This window comes from Vipera berus (genome assembly GCF_964194415.1).
Source record: "Vipera berus genome assembly, chromosome: 1".
NCBI lineage: Eukaryota > Metazoa > Chordata > Lepidosauria > Squamata > Viperidae > Vipera > Vipera berus.
The window spans coordinates 228,905,056-228,930,409 of record NC_138202.1 but is presented as its reverse complement, the minus strand read 5'-3'; the positions used below and the strand labels follow the sequence as shown (position 1 = coordinate 228,930,409).

At 41.1% G+C, this 25,354-nt stretch overlaps 1 long non-coding RNA gene across 2 annotated transcripts in view; it reads right to left on the bottom strand.

Moving 5' to 3' along the window:
* Positions 1–767: 767 nt before the first annotated feature.
* Positions 768–25,354, bottom strand: part of LOC308659635 — a 26,674-nt gene continuing 2,087 nt past the window's right edge. The window contains exons 3-4 of one of the 2 annotated variants that reach the window (XR_014024576.1): positions 11,134–11,305; positions 768–803 (exon numbers count right to left, since the gene is read on the bottom strand). This is a non-coding gene — a long non-coding RNA (uncharacterized lncRNA). Of the gene's footprint in view, positions 804–6,647; positions 7,084–11,133; positions 11,306–25,354 lie in introns of those variants that run through there. The other variant, XR_014024577.1, reaches the window with a different exon arrangement.

Genomic DNA, 25,354 nt, shown 5'->3' with positions numbered 1-25,354 from the left:
TCCTAGAAGTGAACCTATTACTTTCTATGAGAGTTACATTAAAAGCATTTTTTATATTTAGAAATTCCACTTTGTTACAGATTGTTTTCACTAGATTGGGCCCGATTACTGCAAACAACTGATTCCTTATAATAGAAAAGGCATTTTAAGCAATGTACCATAAATAAATAAAACCCCACAAAACGTCTTGACAAATAAGCAATTTTCTTGTTCATCTTGGCCAACGTTAATCTAAAACTTTGGAATTGGATCGCCTGCTTATCATTCTAGACATTTTTTCCTTTTGTGGAGCTCCAGAAAAAAATGCAAATTAAAATAGTTCCGTTTACAGTCTAAGAAATTCAGAGATTGTTCCTGAGCTCATTGGTTTAATATATGAGGTTTGTTTAATGTGTGTGGGAGGGAGTGGTGTTTGACATACTGTGAACAAATGACCCAATAAAATTAAAGACAGCAAAATTAAAGAAGGCAGCACTTCGACATATCAAAAGACTATGCTTTATCTTTCCCAAAACAAAACCCTAACCACATTTTAAATATTTAAATCAGATGAAACTGCTCCATGAATTGCTAAGAACCAGGGAGGTATCGATTTTCCAATTCTCCATCAGTTCAGAGTTGGCCTGTTCCAGGTCCCATCTATTAAGTAAGGTGATCTGATGTGATCCAGGAAATGCACCTTCTCTGATACAACATCTGCCCCCTGGAACAGCATCTTCCCCCTCCAGGGAACCGAGCAACACTCGCCCTGTTTTCTTCTGAAAGAGCCTCAAACATCCAGCTCCACGTGGGATGCAGGGTCCCTACAGCAGGGATTTTACAGTTGTGAGTCCACATGTAAAAGATCACTGTTTTTCTTTCTAGTTTGTACTTCTTGTTTTATAATCTTTTTATTTAAATAATTCTGGACACTGTATAGCGTATCAATGAATTGAGTGACATTAAAAAGATGAGTGTTGTGTAAATAATAATAATAATAATAATAATAATAATAATAATAATAATAATAATAATAATAATAATAATAAGGAGGAGGAGGAGGAGGAAGGGACCTTGGAGGTCATCTAGTCAACCCCGTTTACACAGGAAACCCTATACCATTTCGGACAAATGGCTTCTGGAGGCAGGTTGTTCCACTGATTAATTGTTCTAACTGTCAGGAAATTTCTCCTTAGATCTAGGTTGCTTCTCTCCTTGACTAGTTTCCATCTGTTGCGTCATGTCCTGCTTTCAGGTGCTTTGGAGAATAGCTTGACTCCTTTGTGGCAACCCCTGAGATATTGGAACACTGCTATCATGTCCCCCCTCATCCTTCTCTTCATTAAACTAGACATTCCCAATTCCAGCAACTGTTCCTTATATGTTTTAGCCTCCAGTCCCCTGATCATCTTTGTTGCTCTTCTCTGTACTCTTTCTAGAGTGATACCTTATAATAAACCAACCAAAACATTTTCCTGGTTTTCATGACCCTGGCTATTTGTTTACAGCTTAATTTGCAGTTACAATTTAATATATCTGTTTAAACAGAAGGTGGGAGAAAATTGCTATAACTGCAAGAAACAAGTATTGTTGGAAAGGAAGCTTCACACTGATGGGGCAACCTGGTAATTTAAAAAGAGGTAATCAACCGTGAGCTTCCTCTCCTCTTACTTTCTTCATTTTATGGCCTCATCGAAATACATTAACCATACCAAATGTGCAGCTAAAAGTACATCAATGGTTGTGTGTAAATTTTGCCATTATATATTTGAAATGGGCACAACCTGATTGTGACAGTTGAATCAATAAATACACATGGTGCTGACAGCTTTCTGGAACAGGGCAAGGTGTTTTCTTGCATTAAGGTTTCTAGATCTAGGCTGCAAAAGAAAAATCAAGAGTTTTTGCTATAGTATTTCTTTGTTGGCACTTAGTGGTCAGTTGGGCTTTTACAGTCCAGATCAGGTTGTCCTTGTTGTTGTTAGTTGCGAAGTCGTGTCCGACCCATCGCAACCCTATGGACAACGTTCCTCCAGGCCTTCCTGTCCTCTACCATCTTCTGGAGTCCATCTAAGCTCACGCCTACTGCTTCAGTGACTCCATCCAGCCACCTCATTCTCTGTCGTCCCCTTCTTCTATTGCCCTCAATCTTTCCCAGCATTAGGCTCTTTTCCAGTGAGTCCTTCCTTCTCATTAGGTGGCCAAAGTATTTGAGTTTTAGCTTCAGGATCTGGCCTTCTAAAGAGCAGTCAGGGTTGATCTCCTCTAGGACTGACCGGTTTGATCGCCTTGCAGTCCAAGGGACTCGCAGGAGTCTTCTCCAGCACCATAGTTCAAAGGCCTCAATTCTTTGGCGCTCAGCCTTTCTTATGGTCCAGCTTTCACAGCCATACATTGCAACTGGGAAGACCATCGCCTTGACTATACGCACTTTTGTTGACAGGGTGATGTCTCTGCTTTTTAGTGTGCTGTCTAGATTTGCCATGGCTTTCCTCCCCAGGAGCAAGCGTCTTTTAATTTCTTGGCTGCAGTCCCCGTCTGCGGTGATCTTGGAACCCAGGAAAATAAAATCTGTCACTACCTCCATTTCTTCCCCATCTATTTGCCAGGAATTGAGAGGGCCGGATGCCATGATCTTGGTTTTCTTAGTGTTTAGTTTCAACCCAACTTTTGCGCTCTCCTTCTTCACTCGCAACAAGAGGCTCTTTAGTTCCTCTTCACTTTCTCCCATTAGAGTGGTATCATCTGCATATCTTAGGTTGATGATATTTCTCCCGGCAATCTTAATTCCAACTTTTGATTCATCTAGCCCTGCCTTTCTCATGATGTGCTCTGCATATAAGTTAAACAGGCAGGGTGACAGTATACAGCCTTGCCATACTCCTTTCCCAATTTTGAACCAATCAGTGGTTCCGTGTCCAATTCTCAGTTGCTTCTTGACCCGCATATAGGTTTCTCAAGAGACAAATAAGATGGTCTGGTACTCCAATCTCTTTAAGAACTTGCCACAGTTTGTTGTGATCCACACAATCAAATGCTTTAGCATAGTCAAAGAAGCAGAAGTAGATGTTTTTCTGGAATTCCCTAGCTTTCTCCACGATCCAGCGTATGTTGGCAATTTGATCTCTAGTTCCTCTGCCTCTTCGAAATCCTGCCTGTACTTCTGATAGTTCTCAATCCACATACTGCTGGAGTCTAGCTTGTAGGATTTTAAGCATAACGTTACTAGCATGTGAAATGAGTGCAATGGTGCGATAGTTTGAACATTCTTTGGCACTGTCTTTCTTTGGAACTGGAAGGTAAACTGATATTTTCCAATCCTGTGGCCACTGTTGAGTTTTCCAAATTTGATGGCAAATTGAGAATATGATTGATGACAAAATTAGAAAGGTGGAGAATTGTGTTTTAATATATTGTGCAAGGGGTGGAGATTTCAGATTCCAGCTTCTTTCGAGCAAGCATTTGCCAGTATATTAGGCTAATAAAGGACTTTTAAGGTAAACAATGCCTCAGAGTCACTTGAAAAGCCCATACGTCGGAAACCTGACAGCTAAAACATTTAAAGAACAATTGCTGGAATTGGGTATGTCTATTTAATGAAAAGAAGGACCAGGGGTGACATGATAGCAGTGTTCCAATATTTCAGGGGTTGCCACAAAGAAGAGGGAGTCAAGCTCTTCTCCAAAGCACCTGAAGGCAGGACAAAATTAATGGATGGAAATGAGAAAAGCAACCTAGAATTAAGAAGAAATTTCCTGACAGTTAGAACAATTAATCACTGGAACAACTTGCCTCCAGTTGTGAATGCTCCAACAATGAGTTTTTAAGAAGAGATTGGACAACCATTTATTTGAAATGGTATAGGGTTTGCTGCCTCAGTAGGAGGTTGGACTAGAAGACCTCCAAGGTCTCTTCCAACTCTGTTATTCTATTCTGTTCTGTTCTATGCCAATAGCTAGTCCTTTACATTTTAGCTCCATCTAATTCTTCTTGTCTACATTATCTATAATATAACCCCGTTATTATCCATGTTCATTGATATTGGGAGTACGGCCCATAAGCCAAAGTGTCTAGAACAGAGGACCCCAAACCTCAGGCCACAAACCAGTACTAGTTTGTGGCCTGTTAGGAACCGGGCCGCGCGAGTGGCAGGTGAATGAGTGAAGCTTCATGCAAGGGATCTAGGTTGCATGTGAAAACATCCCTACCCCACCCCGGTCTTTGAAAGACAAATTTTCTTCCAAAACCAGTCCCTGATGCCAGAAAGGTTGGAGACTGCTGGTCTAAAAGAATCCAGGTTAGAGAGGAATAAGGAATCTACATTAAAGCATCCTAGTGAATTCTAGCATCACTGAAGCAGTCATATCATCTACCTAGCGGCTAAATTTTATCAACTAATAATATAAATACTTCTTAAATAAGCTTCATTCTCCCAGAAATTTGATTCATTCAGCATGTTAAGAGCTATAGCCCTCATTCCTGGCATCCTTCCCAAACTTTTCTTCCCTGAGAGACAATTCCCCTCTACGGTGATTCACACAGTGAATTTCTCAAGTGAAAATGTTTTCTACAGATGTTTACATTTCGTTAAAACAGCTAACATCACCTTGGCGGCCACTGATTATGTGGCTCACCAGACTATAGGAATTAGCATTATTTACAGATGTGGGTAAAATGTGTAATATTTCATATAAAAGAACCTGGCTGTGCTTTCCAATGTAATCTGTTCAATGGTGCTTATCAAAGATTTTAGAGTATAAGGCAAGGCAATGGATTGCAACAAAAACTGTACACAATCAAACCAGAGAAGAAAAATAATAATTCGGGTATTGGACTGTCCTCCTCGCTAAATCTAACTTCACAGGACTCTTGTGTATGCCGAGAGTTTCTATAGATCTCTTAATGAGTAATTATTTACAATGACCCATATTTCTATCACTCAGTCTGTCCTTTCTTCTAAAACAGGGGCCCCCAACCCCTGGTCCATGGACTGGTACCAGGCCGTGGCACGCCAGCAATTAGTCTGCACAAACAAGCAAAGCCCCATCCGTGGGATGCAGGTAACACACAAAACCACGCACTCCCCGGTCCATGGAAAAACCTTTCTCCACAGAACCGGTCCCTGGTGCCCAGAAGATTGGGGACCTCTGTTCTAGAAGATGCTTGTTTTTATAAGCAGAAGAAGTAAATCAGGTCATCTTGAGAAGGCTGAAAAAGTGACTAGAGTAAGCAATCTGTCATTTAGAGACAGAATTCACAAAGATGTTTTTCATTCTAGGAACCTGAAAGGTAGCCCTCAACGTACACCCACAGTTATGGCTGAAACTTCTGTCACTTAGCATTACAGATAGTCATCATGTGACTGTGCCCGATTTTACAACATTTTGGTCATTAAGCGAGTCACATGGTTGTTAAGCGAATCTAGCTTCCCCCATTGAGTTTGTTTGTTGGAAGCTGGATGGGAAGGTTGGCAAATGGCAATCACGTGGTTGCTGCAATTATGGTAAACACATGCCGGTTGCCAAGCTCCCAAATTGCAATCACATGACAGTGGGGACGCTGAAAGTCAGAGGTGTGAGGACTTCACACATAAATGACAGGTAAGTCACTTTTTTTCCATGCCATCCTAATTTTGAACAGTCGCTAAATGAATGGTTGTAGCTGAGGATTTTGTGTATGGGGAAAATCACTCCTTCCCCTTGCATAGTACGATCTGATTTTTGCATTAAACCACTCTCTTCTCAGATTGATTGATAATTATCAAACATCATATCAAGCAGAGGCAAAATATGTTCCATTTAATACAGCTGGAAAGAAGGCGTCAAGAAAGAAAAGTGAAAAAGCCACATTTTATTCTCCATCAATAATTTCTCTTTTGGTGCATTCTTTTTATTATGCAGACATCCCTAGGCCAGCAAAGTCTGAATTTATTAATTAGCAGATATATATCAAACTCAGTACAATCCGCATGCCCTTTCTGCTGTGCTATAAATCAGAAAAGAAAAAAAAGCTGTTCCCCCAAACACCTCACCTACACAAAAAGCTCTAAACCCAGGAAAAAGGTGTACATGCAGCACATAAAATTGGGCTGAGATTTTCGTGCTTCCGTTGAGTCAGTAATGCTTGAGTCGAGAAGACACTCATTTAAAAAATAATGCAGTTTTTCCCCTCTCTCAGCATGAAAGGTAATGTACAACAGTGTGAGATTGTAGCCTCAGGAGCGTAAGTATGTAGTATCTGATCCAATACAAATTGCATACGGATGTGTTACATTTGTAATTTCTTTTTATCATTCAACCCTGCTTCCATCCAATCTGTCCTATGCAGCCCTGAGTCAGCTGGCACCCTGCTCTTTCTTTTGCACATCATAGCCACCCATGTTTTGCCTTCCACCTGGTACCTTCTTACTAAATTCTCACATTTGAATGAGATTCTAGCTCCAGCAAGCTGAAAAGCTTTCTTGAACAAGGTCCTTGTTCCAGGAAGGGGCCGTCTCAGCCATTTACAAAACAACTTGTGATTTTTTTAAAAAAAAAATTATTTTATTTATTATTAAATGTATATGCCGCCAGCCTCGCCTAGATGCAACTCTAGCTGGCTTACAACCAAGTAAGAACAAGACATATAATTATTAAGATGATAAATATTATCATTAAAATTAACGTGAACAAAGATGGCAAGGAAGGGAGCAAGGTACAAATCTTGGAGGCGGAGTCTTATCTCAATCCATTAACCATCTCTAGAGTGATGCACCCCCATCAGAATCCCAAGCCAATTGGCACACTTGGGTTTTAAGGTCCCTACAGAAGGCTAAGATCTCACTTCAAGGGACACAATGTTCCACATGATAGGATCCACTGTGATGATTCCCGCAGACGCTTTCCCAGATTCCTCTCCAGATGTTAACTCAGAGGAGGATGAACCAGTTCTAGGCATGTCTAGAGGGGAGTTGGTCAATAGCTCCAAGCAGCCATCGGAGAGTGATTTGGCTGAAGCACAGTTGCAGCAGGACAGCCCTGAGGCTTGAGGGGTGGAGAGGGGAGGGAGGTGGGAAGTACGCAGCTGCAGCTGGTCACTGATGAAGAACTGCCTTCTGCACCTGATCTGAGAACACATAGTTCAGAGAAAAGACAGCTAAGGTCAGCCCAATTACTTATTTATTTATTTAATTAAATTTTTATACCGCCCTATTCCCAAAGGACTCAGGGCGGTTTACAGGGCAGCATAAAATACAATATAAAAATAGTATAAAATTAAAATAGATTAAATTACTTAAGCCCAACAATTAAAACAATATTAAAAGCTAAAACCCCTTCAGTCCAGGCCTGATAGATCAAAAAACCAGGTTTTCAGGTCCAGGCAAAATGAACGCAGATCGGGGGCGGTCCGAAGTTCCACCGGTAAATCATTCCAAAGGGCAGGCGCGCCCACAGAGAATGCCCTCCCCCTGGGGATCACCCGACGGCACTCCTTAACCGACGGCACCCTGAGAAGGCCCTCCCTGTGGGAGCGCACAGGACAATGGGAAGTTGATGCCGGCAGCAGGTGTTCCCTTAGATAATCCGGACCCAAGCCATTTAGAGCTTTATAGGTCATTACCAGCACCTTGAATCTCACCCGGAGGGCAACCGGAAGCCAATGCAGCTCACGGAGAAGAGGTGTTACACGGGAGTATCGGGAAACTCCCATAACAATTTAGCACAACAGAGGCGATGCAGGAAACATGTTCATTTCCTAGCCACGTGTTTCCTGGTCATTGTGATTCTTGCCTTGCTTTGATTTGACACTGTGCCTCGACTTGGATCGTGCCTTGTGAACTCTGGACTTTTCTTGCCTTGAGAACCCTCTTGTTTTGTGGATTTGGCCTGGTGGTTTTATCTTGTTTGGAAAACTTTCTAGTGCCTTGTGGACTCATTGGCAATTGCTCTGTGGACTAGCATCAGTCTGCTTTTAGCTGGACTTAATTGGGACATTTCTGGGGTTTGGGTAAAGGGAATTGCTGGGGAATATTAATAAACCCACTAAACCACCGTTATATGGGGGTGTGAGTGAGCAGGACACCACATCCACAATAGAAAAGCCTCTTCTCCTGGACCCTTCCAGCGGGAATTCCTTGACCAACAGGGTCCACAGCATTCCCGCCCCCCCCTTCTGCTGGCATGGGTGTGCAGGCCAGTCACATTGGGGTGAGACAGTTCCTCAAGTAACTTGGATCAATGCCATAAAGGACTTTAAAGGACCTACACCTCGAACTTTATGGACCTACACCTCAAATTCAACCCAGAAGCACATTGGCAACCAGTGCAGCTTACACCACAACCATGTTACATGTGCCACCCAAGAGGCCCCAAGAACGGTCCACATGGCTGCATTCTGTCCCAGTTGTAGCTTCAAAATACTCTTCTAGGGTAGGTGCTATCCTTTTTTCATGTTTTTTTCCCCAAGGAGGCCAGTTTTATGACTCTATTCATATCACTCTAAGCTGCAGTAAGCCACAATTCATTCAGTCAAATTCAACCCACGCTAAGGATTAGTAGGCTACGCAAATCCAGGGGATTACATATGATGGGTGGAGGTAATTACTTGATGCTTCACTTCATAAAAATGATTGTTCAAGATGTCACATTAGATAATGAGCTCTTTCACTATTCACCCTGATTTCTCGAATGCAAAGTCAAAAACAAGGCCTATCTTCCTCTCTATGGTCTTATGCAGTAGAAATACAGGAAGTTGCTCTGTTCCAAGTCTGACAATTACCAGTTCACCTGGCAGCAGCAGCAGCAGCAATCTAAGGCACTTATTTTGCCTATTGGGTCTCTCTAAGAAACCTCCCCCCCCAAAAGATGTTGACTGCATATGTCTTTGGAGTACTTGGACACCACCATTTATTGTGAGGCCTGCCTACAATCTGTGGTGTTTCTAGTGTGATGAGAGCAGGTCCCGAGTCTCTTTTTTCCCCCACCCTGCCTAGATAAATCTTTAAAGAGGGGGGAGGCCTTTGACTCGAAAAGCACGTGTTTTACCAGAACATTCCAGTCCCTTCCGGGTAAGATCATAAAAGATCAGCCACCAATGGTTAGAGCACCTGTTGAGCCACTTGTGATTCATACATGGGCCACAACTCATAACGTAGGTGTCTTTGCTGAACAGAATTAATATGTGAAAGAAGCAAAATTCATACAAAACTCATCCGTCCAAAACAGGGCCACTGTTGCAACTGGAAGACAAACCAGGAAATAAACTTCCTTTTTTTTAAAAAAAAAAGAAAACAATTCATCTATTGAAAAATCAGCATTCTTTAGTGCTCAAAATGGGCACGGGAGCTTTAAAAAGCAAACATATCCATTGGCATCCATCATCTGCTTTTCATGTGCGGTTTCCATTTCCCTTACGACAAGCAATGTCTGTTTTTTAAGTAAACAAACCTTGCACCATTTCCAAGCGAATTCTTCTCATGACTTGTACAGATTTTGTTGTCGTGAATCACTATTTGTTCCAAGCAACAGAACTGCAGGGCATGGCATTCTTTTTTTTTTTACTCCCATTGGTTACAGCTGTCAAAAAGCACAAACAGCTCCAAACGATTCTCTTTGCCAGCCAAAAGGAAAGAGTTGCCTTTAAGCACCAGCGGCGGGACTGGAAGGCTTCTCTTGCTAAACCACTCTCTTATCCCTTAAAGAGAGAAAGGGGCCAAGGGAGTCAAAGGAGAATGTGGGAGGCTGGTTAAACCCTAATCCCAGGAGCTGTTTGTGGACATGAATGATTGGCCAACATGGTAAAAGACCTGACATGGGTGGACAGCACTTTGCCCTTCTCTTCAGTGGAACAGAGAGTTTCATCCATAAAGTGAGATGTCTGTCCTGCAGGAACTACAAGTGAAGTATTTTCTTCGTAAAACTGAGCTCTGCATTCCTTTTTTACCTTAAGTCAGGGGTGGACAACTATGGCCCCTTTACGACCTGTGTATTTCAACTCCCAGAATCCCTGGCTGGCTCAAGAATTCTGGGAGTTGACATCCACAGGTCATAAATGGGCTGTAGTTGTCCACCCATGACTTAAGCCTACAAAAGACCATACTGTGTTTTAATTTTACAATGGGAAGTGCTGTACTGTACTCTCTAGGGCTCCCAGACCTATTACAGTTCTCTTTGTGTGTGTACGTGGGGGCACACACACACCAAAACCAATTAAAAAAGGACTCTCGTGTAGTTTGCAGTAACGGAATGCCTTGAATTGGTACATTCAGATATTTAAGCAGAAACCTTTCCAAGATATACAGAAATGCATTTTTAGATTTTGACCTTTCCATTGATATTTCTAGTTGCATTTCGGTTGCATTTTGGTTATATTTGGGGAAACAAAAACAAAAAATACCCTGCTTTTGTCTTGCAGGATTTTCCCAGACCAACAATCCTTTTAACATTTTGTTCGGAGGCTACTAACACACTTTACTTTTCAAGAATTGAGAATTGGGTTCCACTTAGCTACTAACAGACATGATGCTGAGCTCTGATGGCATAATTGTATACGTATGGGGAAACCGTTTATATCATAATATTAGCATTAATATTACATCATTTATTATCCATGAAAAGTATGTCAGGAGAAACCTAAAACTAAGTTGAGATGTGATGTACTATACGATGAAACCAGGGGAAATGGGATCAAGAAGGAATGGGTGATGGATGGAAGTGGATTGATACAGAAGTGTGTGACTATGGGATCCTTAGTGCTCTCTAAGCTTGGTTGGTTTTTTTTGCAGATGTTTCATTATTTATTTTATTTTTTATTTTAAGTAACATCAGTGCTAGAAGGGAATGTGTTTGCTCTCTTTTTATGTACAAGTGGCTTGCCCTGTGTGCAACTAGTAGAAAAAGTATGCTGAGGGGACTTGATCATAAGAAGGGAATGAGGATCAAATCACAGAACCAATATGTGAAGGCAGACTTAATGGGTGGAGAAAAAGGTCAGGCTGCTAGACCTGGGCTGCTGTAATGTCTGCTACATATAGGCACAGACATTCCTTTTCTCTTCCATCTGATGCTTAACACTGTGGAAGAGTCTGAACATTGTGCTTGGATGGAATTGATAATTCTCAAGATTCTCAAAAAGAGAAGGAAAGATTTCAAAAACAAAATACACTAACTTCCTGACCTCCATGTTTTAGGCATCTTCTCCGACCAGTTGAATCTGGGTTTTTTGGTGAGCCAGTAGTTAAATCTTTTTTCTCCATCCCGGAAGACTATACCTCTCCGTATTTGGCATGAATTGTCTAACCTTTATAATCCTGGTCTGGCATTGGGATTCTTGCACTGGGAGGTGTAATCTAAAATTCAACAACGGGGAAGAGGAAAAAAATGAAAATAGGTGAAATTTCAAACAGCCAGTGTTAGCTTCCCTTTAAAAAGAAGTTAAATAGTTATGTGAACAACTATAGTAGACAGACAATATGGTAGCACAAATTTAGCATACCACTTACTTTCCCAAAAGTAAGCCCTAACAGAATTAGCAAAAAAAATCCCAGAACAAATTTATAACAAATTTATTTCCCAATTTATATGAAGCTTCAATGATACAGACTTTACTCTTTTTTATTATCATGGAAATATTCAATGTTCTTGAGTAGGATAAAACACAGTAAGTAGGATAAAACAGGTTCATGTTTTATGTAAAGCCAACATGTTCTCTTTTGATGTAAGGATCAAGCTATTTTGAAGAGACTATGCAAATAAACTGCAAGGTACACATTAAAGTCTCCATCTAGGATAAGCAAGTTCCCTCCCTTAAACCATTTCTTCCAAATATATTGAGCCACAGGCTGAATATAACGATAGTTGTCTACGCTAGCACAGGATAATGGAAGCTGCAGTACACTCACACATGCGGAAAGTACCAATTGGGGAAAGTTTATTAAGGATGAGAAGAGGAGATTTTATGTACATAGAGACAGTTCTCCTAACTACCCATTTAAGTAAGACTAGTGATATGCTGTATTTAGTTCTTACTAATTTCACTAGGAGCCTCAGCAAATGCTTGAGCTTGCTGAAACTCAAATCTGCCACATGCAAGAGTTACATTAGGAGCTCTCAGACTTGCCTCATGCAAGAGTTACCTTAGGCCAGGGGTAGGCAACCATGGCTCTTTTATGACTCGTTGACTTCAACTCCCAGAATTCCTGAGCCAGCCATGCTGAGGGGAAAGGGAGTTTCCAAGCTGAGCCATGCAGGCTCAGGAATTCTGGGAGTTGAAGTCCACGAGTCATAAAAGAGCCAAGGTTGCCTACCCCTGCCTTAGGCGCTCCAGTTCCTCCATGAAAAAAATGCCAGTAATATCACTATCTAACAGTTGCCTAGGTTGAAAGTTTAGAAGCCCAAGGATAGAGTTTCCATTAAAGACAGTAAAAAGGAATACTGTAATTAAGTGGCAGCAAATAGAACAAAGATTTCCTCTTCATGATGACGAAGGGCAATCTACTGCCCAACCTTAGGATGTAATAAAGATGTTTATCTAGCTAGCTGCCTGCGCTGCCATGATGAGAGACTGAGTGGCTTCTATTAATCTGAATGAGGATCCCATACCATGGGTTCCTCTTGGAACCAGCAGTTTCTTTTTTTTTATTGAAAAGTTTTACAATACATTTTTTAAAAAGACAAAACCCCTCCCAACCCCCTCCCCTCCCCCCAACTCTCCCCAACACCTCCCTCCCCTCCCCCTCCCCCCTCCCCGACTTCCCAGAGCTCAATACAGGGTATAAAAATACAAACAATCATAGTCTACCTTATGCAAACAACAATAAAATATTAAATCTATCGCACTTTAACTCTTATAAAATAACTACAAGCAATTTAAATATCACATCAATACTTATTCAAATGCTAGATGAAACTTTTTAGTCCCATATTTATTCTGGATATAATCAATCCATCTTCTCCACTCCACAATATATCTCTGTTGCGACTGATCTTTCAAGTACGCTGAGATCTTTGCCATTTCCGCCAGATTGGAGACTTTTAAAGTCCATTCTTCTATAGTCGGCAGTTTCAGCTAGTTAATGGGAAACATATTTCCAAATTGTTCATGGAATTCAGAGTACAAATATGAATATAGTACTGTATTTATGAATAAAAGAATGTTGCTACTGAGGGCAATTCAGTTAGGTAAATAAAAATAAATGCCAAGGAGATATACTCATCTATGAGTTATTTTGGGAGCTCAGAAAACTTTCTTATCTGCCATGGCAATGTGGCTGTTGCCAGAGACATAATCCTCCTTTCTCTCGTACAGGCAATATTTTTGCCTGAAGCATGTCACTGAGAGTAATGCCAAATATAGATGGCAAATGCCAGTGTGAAAACCCGAAGTAAAGATCACAAGATACAGCAAACGCAGACATGAAAAATGCCCAGTTAGACCTGAATGCTGCGTTTGATCTCACAAGATGGCATTTGTTGGACCCTGCACCTGCAGGAAAAACACTGAGGAGGAGGAGGAGGAGGTTACTGAGAGAAATTTACAAGCATTTCCACCATGTTCAGGAGATTTGAAAAGAGGCATGTGCCAAAAAGAAAACTACCACCAGTTTGGACTCTTGAAACATTGGGCTTCCCCAACTGGGAGGTTTTCAGATGGGTTGTACTACAACTCCCTTTATTCCAGCTAATATTTAGATAAGAATTATGTGAGTTCAACACATCTGAAGGACATCAGATGTAGGCATGCTGCTCTATACTGTACAATGTATATAGCTTAAGGATTACAATTGCCTTGCCTCTATCCTAGTATTTATAGTACCAGATGATAGTAGATGCTAATGAATGTATCATCCAAACCTATTATCTATCATTGCCTGAAAATAATCCAAGCTATCAGAACAAGGATTCTTGTTCTAATAGAAGTTATGTGTGGTATACAATTTGTGTTTTTCATAAACTAATTCATAGACATGTTATCCTGTCACATTTGACATTCCTCACCAAAATCAGATAGCATGAGGCAATGATTAAAATGTCAAGCTACTTGGGGTTTAGGATTTTAGAAGATCCAGGTTCAGGTCTTTACATGGCCATGAAGCCCACTGGATGCCTCTGGATCAGGTTCGATCTCTTAGACCACAGGTCGGCAACCCGCGGCTCCAGAGCCGCATGCGGCTCTTTGAGCCGTCTCCTGCGGCTCCCAGTCACCCGATGCGCGCGCACCCCTTCGAACGGGCAGTGGTGCGCGCGCACCTCTCCAAATGGACAGTGGCACCGCCTGTTCCGAGAGGTGCGCACGCACCTCTCCGTCCCGTTCGGAGGTCTGCCGCGCTCGTCAAACATGAACGAACGCGGCAGCTGTGCAAACGGGATGGCGGCGGTTTGGAGAGGTGCGCGCGCACTCTCAAAACTGCTAACGTCCTCTTTGCACAGCTGCTGCGTTCGTCTGTGTTTCTTTCAAACGCGGAGGAATGCAGCAGCTCTTCAAACGGGGCGGCGGCGGTTTGGAGAGCTGCGCAGCTCCCCAAACCTCCGCCTCCACGTTTGAAGAGCTGCTGCATTCATCAAACACAGAGGCTTGGAGGTCCCGGGAGAGGGGGAGGGCGCTCGGGTGGCTCCGGCGGTGCCTGGGCTGAAGGCGCCGCCGCAACCCAGTGCCCGTCGCCTGTGAGTCCGTCCCTCCCCCCCCCCGTGTAAGCTGGCGGCACTGGGCAGCGACAGGTGCGTGCAGCTCAGGATGCGGTGCGGGCGTAGGGGTGGTGTATTTTTTGCTTGTTCTGCGCATGCGCGTGCGTGCCCACATGCACGCGCACATTTTGCAGCTCCCACTTTTTTGTGTGTATGACGGAACCGGTTCCGAGTGGCTCTTTTGCTGTTTCGGGTTGCTGACCCCTGTCTTAGACCAAAGGTCCTCAACCCCCATCCCCCGGTCCTTGGACCAGCACCGGTCTGCAGCATGCCAGCAACCAGTATGCACAAACAAGCAAAGCCCCATCTGCAGGATGCAGGCAGTACGCAAAGCCACGCACCCTCTGATCCGCAGAAAAACCTTTCTCCATGGCACCGGTCCCTGGTGCCCAAAAGGTTGGGCTCCTCTTACGACTAACCCACTTCATCATGTGCAGATAGAAAGAATTTAAGAATAGAGATCATCCACCTTAATTTCCTAGACAACGGGTGTCAAAGTTGATCATGTCACGAGACGAATCATGATGTATTGCAATGTTTCTTTGCCTTTGCGGAAATGGGATGGGTGTGGCCTGCACGTGATGCATCCAGCCCACACGTGATGCATCCGGCCCGCAAGCCACCAGTTTGACACCCCTGTCCTAGACAAACACTGGGGTGTTAAGTGTAATGGAAGTATACTGAAGAAAAGTGAGAGGGGAGAATATGAAGGTTGAAAATCTTCAAAAAAATTGTGTCTCTGTTTAACTGAGTTATCCACAGTTATGGATGCAGCGCAAGCTAAGGCACTGCACCAAACTCGGCTTTCAGATAGTGATCTGAAAGAAGAGACACAGAGATGACATTATAAGGCCAAAGATCTCCAACTGCATTGGATTAGGGCAGGGGTAGGCAACCTTGGTTCTTTTATGACTCGTGGACTTCAACTCCCAGAATTCCTGAGCCAGCCATGCTGAGGGGAAAGGGAGAGGTTTCCATGCTGAGCCATGCTGGCTCAGGAATTCTGGGAGTTGAAGTCCACGAGTCATGAAAGAGCCAAGGTTGCCTATCCCTGGATTAGGGAGTATTTCTGATGTTTGAAGAGCCTGGGAAGGGCATTCAAACAACAAGTGCCACACAAAAGCTTTGCAATTTATAAAATGGTTGCCAACATAGAAGGCCAGTCACAAAAGACGAATTTAACCAAAGGCAAAATTATGAAGTTGCTTCCGGTAACATCACCCTGAATACACAATTAACTTCCAATTTTCCTTGTTCTTTTTTTCCTTGATAAAAGAGCAAGTTTACAAGTATTGGTCTAAAGTGACTCACTATTTTTAATTCACATGGAGGCCTACAAGGCCAGTGTGGAATCCAGTGGGCGTTCCTGACAATAAAAGCAATTCTGGAGGCTGATGCTTTGCTCCACAGCATGCCAGCTTTGTTTTTAATTTTTATTTCATATTAAAATCAAACACTTTTAAAAAAAACACCCCGTTGCAACCCTAGTGCCGATGGCACAGAGATGGCACATATACGGGCATTTAAGGAAATTGAGGGAGAAAATATAGACTGCTTTTTATAAAGGAGTTATTTGGACCACATCAATAACAGAAAGGTTCCATTGCAAAAAGTGGGAGCAGAGCTACCCATGGTTTAAGGGGCTGTCATTTTCTCTTAGTTGTAAAGAGGAAATTGGGCAAAAGAAAAAAAAAATCCTATTTACAATAAATAAACTTGAGATTTTATACTAAGGGACAGTTAATCTACAGGTCACTTTGTTCGTTAGATGTCTTAGGACAATTGCTTATGTTTGCCAAAAGTATATTACCGGTATGTACCTGACTGAACAAATAAAGGTGTGCTCTTTTGCTGCTGAAATCTGAGCCAAGGATGCCAGTTTCACAGAGCTTATGCCAGCAGAAGATAATTGGGGAAGATCAGAGGCTGAATCAACGTTTTTTATTTTCCAGTTCCTCGATTCCCCATGTTTAGCTTTTGACTGTGGGTTAGCTCAGTGGGAAAGAGGCAGTCAACTTATACTTGGAAGTCTAATGTTTCCCTTCACGGTGTCCTGCCACAGCTGATTCACAGAAATTGCTCCAACTTTTTAACTTCCCTTCTTTTAATAGGGTGGTTGACTTGTAAACAGAATCTGGCTTAATACTCTTTTTTCCCTTCCTCCTTATACTGAGATATAGTTGTGTATATCCAGGGCTTTTTTTTGTCACAGAACGCTTAGAACAGAGTTCCGGCACTTTTGGATGGAACCTTGTAGGGTAGGCAAGGCGGGTTGTATGACATGTGTGAGTTCTGGCACCTTTTTCTTTTACAAAAAAAGCACTGTGTATATCTCTCTTCAGTAGAATGGAATATTACATGCCCTTATATTTTACAAAATTAGATGGCTATTTTCATCTGTTTCTGTCTCTCTTGCCTTTCTCCTCCTCCTCCTCCTTTCTCTCTCTCTCCATGGGGGGGGGGAGGAAGAAACAGAGAAGGCTATCTCACCTTCTCGGGGAGTGCCCCCTCCCCTCCGTTGTAAAGGTTGTTTCACATATGCCTTCTTCAAAGTGGCTGATAGGCTTCTAGCTTTCTAAAGGTAGAAAGGTAAATTTGTCTGCACCTCTGACTGCCCCCACAAAAATAGCTGTACCAAAAAGGGGTGAAGCATCCCCCTCAGCTACTTTTTCTAAAATATCTTCACCCCAGAGCCACTTTTTTGTTAGCAAGAGCAGCAAACTAGTTTTTTCTTACTTAGGCCTTGCATTTAGCAAACCTATAGCCTTCTTTAATTTCATTCATTTCACTTACGTTAACATCTTAGTGGAGGATTTTTAAAATTAATATAAACTAATGCAAATTAAATTAATACGCTAATATAATTTAAATATATATATATTACATACGCTAAAAGTAAAAATATGTAAATATATACATATTAATATAAGTATACATTCTGATATAATATAAATATTAATCATTTAATTAATATTAATTAATTAAAATGTTTTATAATAAGAAAACATTTTGTTCAGGGGAAAAATGAAACCCATCAAGAGAAAAGGGACCAAACAATAGAGGAGGGAAGGCAGGAATAGGGGAAACTAAGTCAGGATAGCAAGGGCATCACAGCTTCAGTCAATATACAACAAGTCGGCCCTCACCTTTCAAGGTGGCTGCTGTATGGTAAGAGTTTCTTTTTTCTCTTACCAATGATCTGCTCATTTCACCGCTTAAGCTGGTTCTTTGGCAGTGCTGCTCCCTGGTTTTGAAAGGGAGCACTCAGGAGTGACCCAAGACGACTTCTGGACGATCGTGGGCCCAGTGGGCAAGGGGTGTGTGTGTCTGGAAGATTCCATTTCCCTCTGGAAGCAATTGAAAGTCATTGGGCGTATCCATCTTCCTGTCAAGCACTTTCATTTTCCAAGCACGCTGGAATTTTAACTTTCAATTTTTGATTTCAGTTTTATTTTGCTTATTGTTTTAAAAGTTAATTAACGGTTGGGTGCTGATTTATCTCAACCCCTTGCTGGACTCCAATTGATTTTTCTTTTTTTTCTTTTTGATATACATTGTTTTGGATAACCTCTGTCCCTTCTGTATGGAAAGCACGGTAATGTTTGGGGGGAAGTGAAGAGTTCTCAGACTCTCACCACTGGATTCTCTATCTTTTTTAATTTGCAAAACATCTGGAGTTTATTTCCATTGAACTTCTCTTATAATTTTGGATTGAAATATAGAGGCAAACATACTTTTTTTTGCTCTTTGTTCCTGGCTAAATTCCACAGATTAAGATGGCTGAAGAGTCTCTGAAATCTAAGAAAGGAGTGTGCAGTTTCTACCTAAGTTTTTTTCTCGAAAACTTGATCAAACTTTAATGATTGTTAAATGAATGTTAAGATCTGAAGCTTTATCTATGGATGTGGATGAAGATACACAAAAGGACTTTGATCCAATTCCAGATCAAAGAGATAAGTCTCAAGGCTGGTGAACCAGCAAACTAGACGCCATCTGCTATTCCAATTTCATGTGCTGTTCCAAAGACACATTATTTCAATATTATGGTTTTGACTAAAAAGGAAAGAGACAGATTCCAGACCTCTATGAAGTCTGGGGTAGACTGGATAGATTTATTAAAGTTAATTGGCAATTACTTCTGCTTGCACTTTGATCAGAAGGTAGACATATTTCGGAGGCTTAATTTACTATATTTAATTAAACAACAATTGACTAGAGACAATATTAAGGGGAAAAAACATGGATATTTGACCTAGGATGATTTGTTTATAACTTTTGAGATGATTTAGGATAGATAAGATGCCTTGGTAAATTTCCTACAAGTGTATGACAATAGCAGCTTATTATGAAAGAGTTTTGAAACACTAATTTTGTTTTGTTTCACTAATATTGTTTTTCCTGTTAACTTTTTGGTCATTTATATAACATATAGAAAACAAGTCAACAAACTGCAAAGATTTAGTAGTTTAAAATTTTTTGGAGGGCTTGTTTCTCAAAAGGTGAGAACTAATGTTGTAGTAATATATTAATCAGTATTCAAGTAGAGTGGATAATACGTGTATGTCTTATTTTTATGCATCTTTTTAATGTTTTGATTGTTTTGTGTTTTGAGGGGTTTTTTTCCTTTTGGATTTTAATTCTGAGTTCTGTATTTTGTATTTTAACTTTGTTTTGAATAAAATAAATTTAGGTTTAAAAATATATACAAGAAGTCATTCTTCAGCAGCTGTTTCAAACATTACCAAAGCTACCCCAATTTAATCTTCTGTTTTCCATGACTCTGCCTTATCTGGATACTAAGCTTCCTTTATGCAACTGTACCCTCTACTTTCTATGCTGGAAAAATGCCAAAGGCACAGTACTCAAAGTAACATCGCTCTGCAAAAATCCCCCCAAGAGATGGTAACATTATGTTAGTTGTTCTTTCTACATCACAGGAAGAGTTGGGTTCAACAAAGGATCACTAAAGAAGCTAAGCTCTAGGTCTGAATGGAGGAGTCAGCGCAACGGAACAGCCACACTAATGGCTGAGAATAACTAATAGATGCTCACCATGTGGCATCCCAGTACATGAGCTAATGTCCTCAGGAACACTCCACCAGGTAGAAGGGTGAATAACTGACAAGAAAAATAAGAAAGAAAAATATGCAGCCCATAAATACTCAAGGACGTTTTTGTTAAGTTTCAGAAATGCTGTGCTGTTTTTCTTTCTTTCTTTTTGTGCTGTGCTTTCAGCTATGACGTTGGCACGGGGAGAATTGTTCTTGCTCTCAAAAGTGTGTGTGCTTTGTTAAAAAAAAAATGCAATCTCACTGTTTTCCAAATGCCTACTTGGGAAAGAGGAGGGAAGGTCGAAGGTGAACAGCATGCAATAGGCCACTTTATCAAATATTTAACGATGACACGATATTCAGCAATGGTCAGAGGAGGTTGAGAGGCTCAGATTACAGTAAGGCAAGTATTTGGAGTATGTTTTAGGAAGATTTATTATTTCAGACTGGAGTTTGCAGGTCAGGTGGGGTCCACAGGTAGCCTAAGGTGAAATTGTTTAGAAATAAGGAAACTTGGAGTCCAACCTGAGCTAAATATATCCAACTGGGAAAGCTTGAATTAAAATGAATCCTCTCCATTAACCTAATATGGACTGGCGATATTTCCTTCCCCCAACAAACGGGGGAACAAAGCAATCTCCAGCCAAGAATTCTGGCACAAAACCAAGTTTCTTTGGAGAGGTCACATCCCTTCAAAAAGCACAAGAAAAAATGACACAATTTCATCATGGAGTTAGCTTTGGCTTTGTTCCTGAAACATTTTGACAGTTGTGTTAGGGCCACTGTGACATTAATGGTCTTTATATCTGTACAAATGCTAGCTGGGAATTTTGGGAAATGTAGACCACAGAACTTAAATATTGCTGACAGAGAAAACACTGATTAAGAACAATTATTATAGCAGCGTTCCTCAACTTAATAGAGTCCACGTGAATCAGACTGTAAGTTGCAATACCTCTGGCCAGTATAGCCAGCTCTGGGAAGAGCTAATGATTTCTTGAGGTTCAAACAAAATATTGCAAGTAACCCAATTTTGCTCAAAGGTCATGTCATTTACTATGACCACAGAGCCCTGTGATATTTTTAAGACACATTTATTGTCATACTGTCTGCATGGCTTCAGTGTGAGAATCAGAACATGTGCGTTGGCTGGGTACTTTAAGGACTTTTGCTTTTATTTTAACCAAATTAGAGGGAGGGAGGAAGAACTGAACTATCCTTTGTCTGAGACTTGTATCAGCATTTTCAGATGCAGTTTAAAAATTGAACTAACTTTTTGGAACAAACGAGCAGGCTTGATTATACCATTCTATTTTTAAAAAATGTAAAAATTGTACATTAAAAGTGAAGGATGAACAGCCTTCTCAAACCTTCTCAGGTTCGAGCGTTGCAACACTGTGCAACTTTTAAAAAGACAGCAGTCTTTGTGCTTCCGCAAACCACACCTGCCCATTTACAAGACATGATGACTAGGTTCACACTGTAGGTCTAAGCTACGGTTTGATCAGCCGTAAACCTTAAACAGGTGAGGCAGCAAATGGTAGCCTCCACATAGTTGAATACGCCCCACAAAAGTATATACAATACATCCCTACATTACGGATGTTACAGAAACATCTTAAAGCAGTTTTATCTTAACAAGTTTTTGGCCCAACATGACTGCTTGGGGTATTGAGTTTACTTTTGGTTTCTAGTGTTTGTATTATTTATTTATTTATTTATTTATTTATTTATTTTATTACATTTATATACCGCCCTTTCCCGAAGGACTCAGGGTGATTAAAAACAAAAAATACAAAAGTTAAAAACAATTTTAAAAAATTATATCCGTCCCTGAACAAATAAAACCCCAGTTAAAATTAAAATTAAAATTCTCAGCCTGGGCCAGAGAGCTCTTGGGGTTTTGTTTAGTTTATATACCGGTATATTGCTGAATACCATCCAGTATCCTCCAGGATTGAAGTAAGTTATAAAAATACAATTAAATACATAACTAAAGAGACCAATCAAATCATACAATGGCTTAGCACGTGACATGGGTCAAGTGTATATAACATAGGGGTTTGTGATGATTTCTAAGAAGCCTCAAACCAAGGATGAAAGTAGAAATCTGAGCATTTGCACTCCATGGCTTTCTCTTACCTCCACTCGTAACTGAGACTCTGATCTACAAAGTCCCAAAAATGTATCAAGTCGCAGGTACAAGAGTCACCACGTCCTCAACATTCCATCATTAATCTTAAGGACAACCGAACAATTCTTCCCATCTATGCTCAATTTAGAATCAGGAATAACTGTTGAACTGTACAGTTAAAGCTCCATTTATGAACGGAACAAGAGCCTCAACAGTGACTTGCTATAAACCACTTTTATGAGGCACTTTGTACGGCCTCCATTTGTTGTTTTGTAAACAATGTGAAGGAGAGTACTTTGACTTTCAGATTTTATATCAGAAAAGAGAGTCACAATATATTGTATTTGCACAACCATTCCAGAACTCTTCTATTCATGGAGGCAAGGATGTAAGTTACCTTTATCTTATGCTAGCCAATGATTTATTTAAACAATGATTAGTTGAAGAAATCATAATCACCTGATTCAAATAGCATGCTAAACCATTCTCCAGGTTTGACAAAAACCAAACTATATTACGGTTCAGTACTCATATGAACTCAAACATTATGGCTTAACAAGTAAGTTCCTAAACTTTAGGGGCCAACTTGCACGTTTGGAGATTTGAGAGTCTGTAATGGATGCCAACAAAATGATTTCCATAATGGCTTTTTATGGAAACATCCATTTATCCTAAAGCAAGTCAGTGACACTGCTCCTAGCACCTGCTTTTCTATCTCAGCTAATTTCTGTGGAGATTCTCAGTCATCCAGGTTGTGGTTGTCCCAAAGGTCCTTTTTCAAAAGGCAACTGGACTTCGTTTTTCCTTGAAGACATTTCGCTTCTCATCCAAGAATCTTCTTCAGTTCTGACTGAAGCTTCTTGGATGAGGAGCGAAACGTCTTCAAGGGAAAACAAAGTCCAGTTGCCTTTTGAAAAAGGACCTTTGGCTCAGCTAATTTCCATTCTCCAAGCAGATGGTCACATTGTTAAAAAGAATGATTCTCCCTTCCCCCTTCATTTTAATTTTTCTAAAAGAACTTCCTACTACAACCATTTGTTTAGTGATCGTTCAAAGTTATAACAGCATTGAAAAGTGACATGTCCATTTTTTACACTTATGACCACTGCATCATCCCCATGATCACATGATAAAAAAATCTGGCTGCTTAGCAACTGGCTCATATTTATGATGATTGCAGTGTCCCGGGGTCATGTGATCCCCTTTTGTGACTTTCTGACAAGCAAAGTCAATGGGGAAGCCAGATTCACTTAACAATACTCTTAACAACTGCAGTGATTCACTTAACAGCGGTGGGAAGAAAAATCATAAAATTGAGCAAAGCTCACTTAACAAGTCTTGCTTAACATCATAAATTTTGGGCTCAATGGTGGTCGCAAGTGGAGCACTACCTGTATGTTCAGTCCCAAAAGCAGTCTTGAAAAGTCCTAGGTTTTTTTTGAATTTTTTTGAAAAACTGCTTTCAAACAGGGGGTATAGTCCTTGATATGCTCCAGTGAGGATGTTTCCTAACACAAGGACATGGAGTGTCAAGTTAGACAATAAGACTTCTTTTGATATATGAGCTGCAAAGACAGTATGATAATGCACACTGCCACCTGCCCACAGTCTATGATGGGAGATGAAAAAGTAACTTTGGCTGTTCAAGTTTATTCTAAGTCATAAATGGTGCCTTTGTGTCTGGCTTGCCATGCTGGCTTAGCTATTCTGGTTTGTAATTTACAGTCTTACAGTTGGGGTAGGTAATATTTGGCTGGCTGGGGGCCTCAGAACTATTGTTGGGGAGCAGGAGAGCTGATATACGTGGACCAAGCCAGGGTTTTCTGTGTTCCTCTGTTACTGGACAACAGGTCACGTATGGAGGCCTATCTTTAAATACATTTAAGATAACATCCAGAAGAGGTTTAAATTACACTTCTCATTTTCCTGCCGTCACTAGAAATTGATCTGGGGTGGTGCATCCAAGCTTGATATGAGCTCAAGTTGCTCAGTCCTGACTGAGATTGTTGTTTGAACTTGACTATGACTTATTCAACAAATCAAGACCGGTATAAACCATGATTTCTTGCATGACGTGAAACTACATCTGCTTTAGTATTTACCAAACTTGTGAACTGCCCATCTCACCTGAGTGACTCCAGGTGGTTTATAAATAAGAACCAAAAAAACATAGTAAAAATGTTAAAAATAGAATTAAAACAAGGTTAAAAAGTTAAAAATTACAAGAATTAAAAAGAGGAAATGGGGAGATCCCCCAAGTCACCAACCACCCCTGAGGTTGTGAGATCCTCTTCAAGCCCCCCCAATAGTTTGCAGCCAGAATAGTAATAGTGTACAAAACCCTATTTGATTTTTATTCTTAGATTACAAGCAACTCAAAGTACTGAACATACATATTCCTTCCTCCTCCTCTTTCCCCAATAACCACTTTGTGAAGTGGGTTGGACTACAAGAGAGAGATTGGCCCACCCAACTGGCTTTCGTGCTTGAGGCAGGACTAGTACTCCGTCACCTGGTGATTGACTCAACATCACCCAGCTGGCTTCCATGCCTAAGGTGGCACTAGAACTCACCACCTACTTTCTAGGCTGGCACCTTCACCACTACACTAAACTGGCTTGTTACATTTATATCCTGCCTTTCATTCAGAAACTCAAGATGCAAGGTGCATAGATCCATTTCTTTTCCTCTCGGGTAGGTTGGACTGAAGAGTAGTTGCTCCAACAGTCTTCCATACCAAAGGAGGGACTGTGTAGCTGGGTTTTCCCCATCCGAGTCCAACGCCTGATATCACACTTATTGACTTTGACCCTAAAGCTCCCTTTCACCGAATCTCTCTCGTTATCTTGCCTGAATAATGCTAACTGAAAAGGATTTTGTATTTGAGATATTTTTCTGCAAGTTGACCTGGAAAGTCAACACAACCCAGGTGGCTAGAAAGGCCCAACAGAGGCTTCACTTTCTTAGGGTCTTGCGGAAGAACAGGGTAGAACAATGGCTAATGACCCTCTTTTACTGGTCTACTATAGAGAGCGTCCTCTCGTATGGTATTGTGGTTTGGTATGCTGGTCTGACAGCCGCGGATAGGAAAGTATTAGAGAGGGTAGTGAGCACAGCACAAGACATTGTGGGCTGTTCCCTGACACCACTGGATGACATCGCCAGGGCTCGTTGCCTTGGAAGAGTGAGGAAGATTCTCAGGCATGACTCACACCCTGGACGGTATCTCTTTACTCTCCTACCATCCGGTAGGAGATATAGGAATATAGCCAGCCGTACCGACAGGCTGAAAAATAGCTTTTATCCGTGGGCTGTCAGGCTTTTAAATGGGACATAATCTTAGGCAGAATTGACTTGGGAGGCAGGTGTGTGGTGTAGTTGGTTCACATGGTGTGGTAGGATGGAGGGTTTGTTGTCACTGTGTGTTGGGGGGAGAGAGCAGGGGGGGAGGGGGAGGCTCAGCTAATCTCAATGTACACATGTTGTACTTCGACAATAAAGGTTTATTACTATATAAGCATTACAGAAAT